Source organism: Sardina pilchardus, chromosome 14, assembly GCF_963854185.1.
Source record: "Sardina pilchardus chromosome 14, fSarPil1.1, whole genome shotgun sequence".
In the NCBI taxonomy this organism is placed as follows: domain Eukaryota; kingdom Metazoa; phylum Chordata; class Actinopteri; order Clupeiformes; family Clupeidae; genus Sardina; species Sardina pilchardus.
In genome coordinates this window covers 8,183,204-8,190,703 of record NC_085007.1, presented here as the reverse complement: position 1 = coordinate 8,190,703, position 7,500 = coordinate 8,183,204, and positions in this window count along the sequence as shown.

Sequence of the window (7,500 nt, the reverse complement as noted above, 5' to 3'; positions counted from 1 at the left end):
GTCATTTGTGTACTGATTTCAAGACTATTACACTTAGTCATATCTTTAAGTGGTGTGTAGGTCTAATTGAGTGCGCATTAGCGGTGTGCGTAATTGAGTGCCTGTCGCTTTAAGAAATACGTGAGGGTAGCTGTAGCCTTCGCGAGTGAAAAAAAAGATGCATAATAGCCTAGTGCATGACAAGGATATGTGGAAGCAATTTGTTTTGCTTTCTGTGTCATTAGATAAACTAGATGTACCGCAAAGCGATACACAACATGACCGCCGCTCAGTCCTGCACATTCTCTCCGCAAATATCAATCACGCTTTTGTTTCCATGCTTGCTTTTGTGTATGAGTGCTTCTCTGTCTATGAGTGTGTGTGTGTGTGTGTGTGTGTGTGTGTGTTTTATGTGTCTCTATGTGTATATGTTCACTGTGCTCTCTGCCGTCACTGTCACTCCAATATCAGATCACACACACACACACACACACACACACGCAGGCATACACTCACACACACACACACACACACACACATGCGAATGTGTGTGCCCGCACACACACACGCACGCACACACACACACACGCACACGCACACGCACACGCACACGCACACGCACACACACACACACAGAGAGAGAGAGAGAAAGAGAGAACACACACAGAATACACACAGATAACACAAAACACACACAGACACAGAGAGAGAGAGAGAAAGAAAGAGAACACACAGTGTGTGTGTGTGTGTGTGTGTGTGTGTGTGTGTGTGTGTGTATTGTGCATTTGTGTGTGTGTGTGTGTGTGTGTGTGTGTAAGGGTGCATGTGTGCATGCGTGTGGGTGTGTTTGTGCATGTGTTTGTGTAATTTTTTATGTACATGTGTGTATGTGCTGGTGCCTGTGTGTGTAGGTATGTGTCTGTGTGTGTGTATTTATGTGTGTGTGTTCCTGCATGTTTGTGTGTTTGTTGCACCCAGAGGAACCATTCTCTTTTAAACATATATATTTGGAAACTAGTTGATTAAAGGTTTCTAATGGTGTCACTTCCCAGGGGGGGATTTAGACTCCAGAGGGTTAATACCACCATCTACAGGCCGATGGGTATACAGTGCTGAATGTACACATAAATCCATTTATTTTATAGCCCCCCATGGATGAAATTCCACAAAACGTGGCATACTCCCAGAGGGTGTCAGGTTAATCATACACATGAAATTTGGTGCAGTTCATAACATCTCATCTGAAGATAGGGGCGATTAAAGCAATATTACATTGCATTTTCAATTTTTACCATGGGGGTGCAAATCACAAATGACTGGTTATAAGCTAAGTTGATACGAGCTCTTGAGACCAACATACCATAAACATTTTGTCATCCTCGGTGCTGACAAAATGTTAGTCTACTGGGGCTACATGTCCACCAAGTTTCATGTGCCCCGGTGTTACGGTGTCCCGGGAATCGTTTACACACGCACACACGCCATACATCCATTTTCTCACGCAAAACAAAATCTGAACTTGGGCTGAGACCTGAGACTCGTTCGTTCCTTTTCAAACTCCTCGACGGTAGCCTAGATGGCGCTAAGAAGCCTTTAAGTTTGCGATAGAAGGAGGAGACACCCGCGGGTGAAACCTTTATTGTCGAGAAAATCGGCAATCTGGTCAAAGACTAGGTATGTTGTTACAATCAATGTCACGAATCATATATAGGCCTATCGTTAATTAAGAACTCACCCTCTTAAACTTTAAATCTTCAAATTAATTAGTTTGTGTGGATTTGATTCCCTACATGTTAACTTTAGACTAACTTGTTGCACTTTTGTTGCACTGTTTGTTTGCTGGAACGTGGGGATGAAACATTGCAAGACACTCATCTCTCATACGATCCCATGAAATATTTTCTTCGACTTGTTATTTTGTATGTATTTATGACTGCCGCTAGCATAGCTAGCGAAGCGGTCATATAAACCGCTCACAAAAAGTAAGGAAACTTGACTTTGGCCCATTATATCTCCCCTTTAGTAATACCAACCAGTAAAGTGTTTCATATCATTTTTATCGTTGATTTGTCACCTTTACAATGAGGTATAGCTTGTAAGCATAGGGCAATCATGGAATGAGCAACACAAGCAAACGTGTAAGTAGTGCCAACGAAAAATGTGCCAAAATGGCCTGTTATGCTATTGGAATTCACCTTTGTTACTTCAAGCATTGACGATTGCACTCTCCCACAGAAATGAGGAAAACAAAACATGTTAGGCATACATTTGTTCATTTTACACTCAGTGTCAGGGTCCTCAGTAGCGTGTAGAGGATCCATATGCAGCCACAACAGCTTGGCACCTTCTTCTCATGCAGGTCACCAACCTGGCTACATTCTGCTGTGGGGTGACATCTCCCTAACTCGAAAGACAGACCTTGTTATCATTAAAGGCAATCATCATGCAGTGAGATACCGGGATGAGATTCTGGAGCCAGTGGCAATTCCATATCTCCAGAATATGGGACCAATTGCCATCCTCCAGGATGACAACGCTCTCCCCCATAGAGCTGGGATCATCAGAGAGTACCTCCAGAATTTGGGAGTGGAGAGGATCTAATGGCCTGCCGTGAACACTTGTGGGATCAGCTTGGGCATGCTGTACGTGCCAGAGTCACCAACAAAACCAGGTTGGCTGACTTACAACAGATCCTTATCGAGGAATGGAATGCCATCCCACAGCAGAATGTAGTCAGGTTGGTGACCAGCATGAGAAGAAGGTGCCAAGCTGTTGTGGCTGCATATGGATCCTCTACACGCTACTGAGGACCCTGACACTGAGTATAAAATGAACAAATGTATGCCTAACATGTTTTGTTTTCCTCATTTCTGTGGGAGAGTGCAATCGTCAATGCTTGAAGTAACAAAGGTGAATTCCAACAGCATAACAGGCCATTTTGGCACATTTTTCGTTGGCACTACTTACACGTTTGCTTGTGTTGCTCAGTCCATGATTGCCCTATGCTTACAAGCTATACCTCATTGTAAAGGTGACACATCAACGATAAAAATGATATGAAACACTTTACTGGTTGGTATTACTAAAGGGGAGATATAATGGGCCAAAGTCAAGTTTCCTTACTTTTTGTGAGCAGTTTAGTTGTTGTCAAAGTTTTTTTTTTTTTCTTTTTCCGTCATCGATTCTGAATTTTTGGTCAACAGGCAAAAAAAACATGCAGTCATATTCCACCCTTCTAAATGCAAAATAGCTGACCTCATATGTGGCACACGGGCGTTACAAACTGACCAGCTGAACTCACAGTCAGTACATTTTAGGATGTATCTCTTGGATACTTACACCTAGGTGCCTTAAATTATATCTTTTCTGGAAGATCTTGATGAGTAGTCACTTAATGTATGCAAAGCCATATTCCCCCTTTCTAAATGCAAAATATCTGACCTCACGTGGCACGTAGGCATTACAAATTGACAAGCTGAACTCACAGTTAGTACATTTTAGGATGTATCTCTTGGATACTTACACCTAGGTGCCTTAAATTATATCTTTTCTGGAAGATCTTGATGAGTAGTCACTTAATGTATGCAAAGCCATATTCCCCCTTTCTAAATGCAAAATATCTGACCTCACGTGGCACGTAGGCATTACAAATTGACAAGCTGAACTCACAGTTAGTACATTTTAGGATGTATCTCTTGGATACTTACACCTAGGTGCCTTGTATCATATATTTCCTGAAAGCTCTTGATGTGTAGATGTCATTTAATGTATGCAAAGTCATATTCCACCCTTCTAAATGCAAAATATCTGACCTCAAATGTGGCACACGGGCGTTACAAACTGACCAGCTGAACTCACAGTCAGTACATTTTGAACACAGACTGCTACCCAGATAGCAATTTCCTTTGGGCCGGATCCGCATGAAAGCCTTTAGATCCGTATGTAGCGGACCTACGGTATCTGACTGTGGGCCAGATGTAGCCCACACCTAATAAGCGGACTCGTGTTGCAGATCCGTACAACACAGAATAAGCGGACCCCTATCACACCCAATAAGCGGACCCGTATCGAAGATTCCTAGAACACAGAATAAGCGGACCCCTACCACACCCAATGAGCAGACCCGTATTGCAGATCCGTACCACACACAATAAGCAGACCCGTACCACACACAATAAGCGGACCCGTACTGAAGATCCGTACAACACAAAATAAGCGGACCTGTACCTCACCTAATAAGCGGTCCCGTATTGCAGATTCGTACCACACAGAATAAGTGGACCCGTAGCACACGCAATAAGCGGACCCGTATTGCTGATCCGTACTACACACAACAAGCAGACCCGTACTACACACACAAGCGGACCCGTATTGCAGATCCGTACCACACACATGAAGCGGACCCGTATTCATGGGTTTCATCAGGTCCCTTTGCACAGGTGTATCAAGCACCATGCAGTCTGCATTGATAATTAAGGTGCTTGATTGTATACACCTGTGGAAAGGGACCTGATGAAACCCATGAATAGGGCTCAGGATCATGACGTGAAAACTTCACGGGCACAGCCATATTGGCAGCCTCACTCCTTAGTTTACTATGGATTACTATGGATTTACTCCCACCTATTAGTGTGTTCCTGTTACTTAGTTTTTGCCTTCTTGGTGCTGTGTAGTTGGGTGTAACCGCGCAACCCACGATCGCAAGAGGAAGAGAATCGCTAATACTATATTTCTGCTTCTTGTCTTCTGCATCTGAATGAATGGATATTACGTTCGGTACGCTACCAACATGGTGGCTATATTCCTAGAATGCAAGGCGTGTGCCCGAGCCCTATTGCAGATCCGTACCACACACAAGAAGCAGACCTGTAGCACACACAATAAGCGGACCCGTATTGCAAATCCGTAGGCCTACCACACACAATAAGCGGACCCGTATGGCAGATCCATACCACACACAAAAGCGAACCTGTACGGGTTCGCTTATTGTGTGTGGTACGGATCTGCAATACGGTTCCGCCTCTTAGAATAGAATATATACTTTTTTGTGTGTGGTACGGCCTCTTAGAATAGAATATATACTTTTTTTGTGTGTGGTACTTTGTGTGTGGTACGGGTCCGCTTACTGTGTGGTACGGATCTGCAATGCGGTTCCGCCTCTTATGTGTGGTAGCCTACGGGTCCGCTTCTTTTGTGTGGTAGGCTACGGATCTGCAATACAGGTCCCATATTACATATGACTTTAGGCAGACATTCACAACATCCCCAACTGGTCACCACTATAAAAAAAACTTTGCAGAAGAATTAAGGATAGGCTACTGCTTATCACAATTTTATGTCTTTATAAACCTCATGGTTTAGATATAAAATATAACCTAAACATTCTCTGATAACTTGAATTATATTTTGTGTAGGCCTACTTTGTTGAGGTTTGCTTCCCAGCATGCATTGCAAATATTAGTTTTGAATTTTGAAACATGGTTGGGACTTAGCTTATAGGCTAACCTACTCCACTGATGTTTTGAACAATAACATTACTAGATATGACCATTGACTTAGTAATTTATTAGGGGGAAAATACACCGTAGTCGTGAAAGTATCAGACCTAACGGAGTATAAATATCCAGCTAACTATCAAACTATCTAATCAGCTGGACGTGATCATCATTCAACAAGCCGCATAAACAGGTAAGTCAAATAAATCTCATATACAAACAATGCACGTAATTGCTGTAGGCCAATGTCTGCTTAAAAATAATGACAGGTGGTTCACGTTAGTTAATAATCACCGCACGCCATGGAATTCGTGACAAAACTACTTGGGGGAGGGGGAAGCTATACGGCACAAAAATAAGTTGGGTGGAAGTTGAGGTAATTAGATTTGTCCTCTTTTTACGTCGCGGTGAGAAATACGTTCTTTAAAATGCTCTGAATCATCGCCGGGACGTTATCTTGTTTGTTGGGAGCAATCTTAGCCCTTATTAGCACCAGATCAGTAAAACGGATCCAAAACAATTTTGGACCGATGTGCGTTTGGACGCTGAATCAGGTCCACTATTCAGATCCGTGCCGGATGTCGTGGTAGGTGTGTTTTGCTATCTGGGACGGACCTGGACGAGTGCAAGTTCATATCTGCCGCAGATCCGTCAAAAGGATCCAAAACAATTTTGGACCGATGTGCGTTTGGACGCCGGATCAGGTCCATTATGCAGATCCGTGCCGAATGTTGTGGTAGATATGGCCCAGTTCCGTCCCAGTATAGTTTTGCTATCTGGGTAGACATGTGAAAAGTCATCTGTCAGTATTTGTCAATTGTAGATATGTGATTCAATGATGTACATTTTTGATATTGTTCACAGCTAGTCTAAACCTAACCCTAGGCAATGTTACAGAAATGCCACAAATTACACTTATACTTGTAGTGCTCTCATCCGATATATTTTTTAAAAAACATTTCCAACAATATTGTAAGTGTTACTGAACTGTCCAAAGCTATAGTGTTACCTTCCCCCTGAATTTTATGCAGGCTGAAATCACAAACATTTTATATTTCCCATTCATTCTCATTCATTTATATGTGGAAATGTCTATATTTTTTACTTATATTGTCATAAATGTCAATAGTAGTATTTGTCAAGTAGATATGTGATTCAGTGATATAAGGATGTAAATGTTTTTTTGATATTGTTCATAGTTTGGCTAAACCTAACCCTAGGCAATGTTACAGAAATGCCACAAAATACACTTTTACTTTGTAGCGCTCTCTTCCGATATATATTTTTTTAAAAATGTCCAACAATATTGTAAGTGTTACTTTACTGTCCAAAGCTATAGTGTTACCTTCCCCCTTAATTTTATGTAGGCTGAAATCACAAACATTTTATATTTCCCATTCATTTTCATTCATTTATATGTGAAAATGTCTATATTTTTTACTTATATTGTCATAAATGTCAAAACTAGTATTTGTCAAGTAGATGTGTAATTAAGTGATATGATGATGTAAATATTTTTTTGATACTGCTCATAGTTTGACTAAACCTAACCCTAGGCAGTGTTACAGAAATGCCACAGAAACATATTATTAGTTCATATTTATCCTTTAGAAACACTTCCTCTGAATTTCTGCTAGATGAAATGAAGTATCATACACTATTGTTCACAACAGTGGTGATCATTTGTTTTTTTGTGGTTATACAAGTGGAATAATAGCAAAAATTAGGGACGTTACCAATATGCCTCAATAGATTAGTATACTCCATAAACATGATGAAAATTTAGATTTTTGCTCAGAAACCACTGGGTTACTACACAGACTACTGATTTTCCCTTTTACACAAAGAAAAATGCAAATATTATATTTTAATACTGTTGTAGACAGCAAAACTTCTTCATCACAATTTGTGGAATTTCAGTAACGTCAGCTAAATACAGAAATTCTAAATAAATCCCTAAAAAGTTAACCAATCTTTCTGAAACTAACTGAGGGTGTTATGGGGCTCCCCTACAACAGGTATTGAT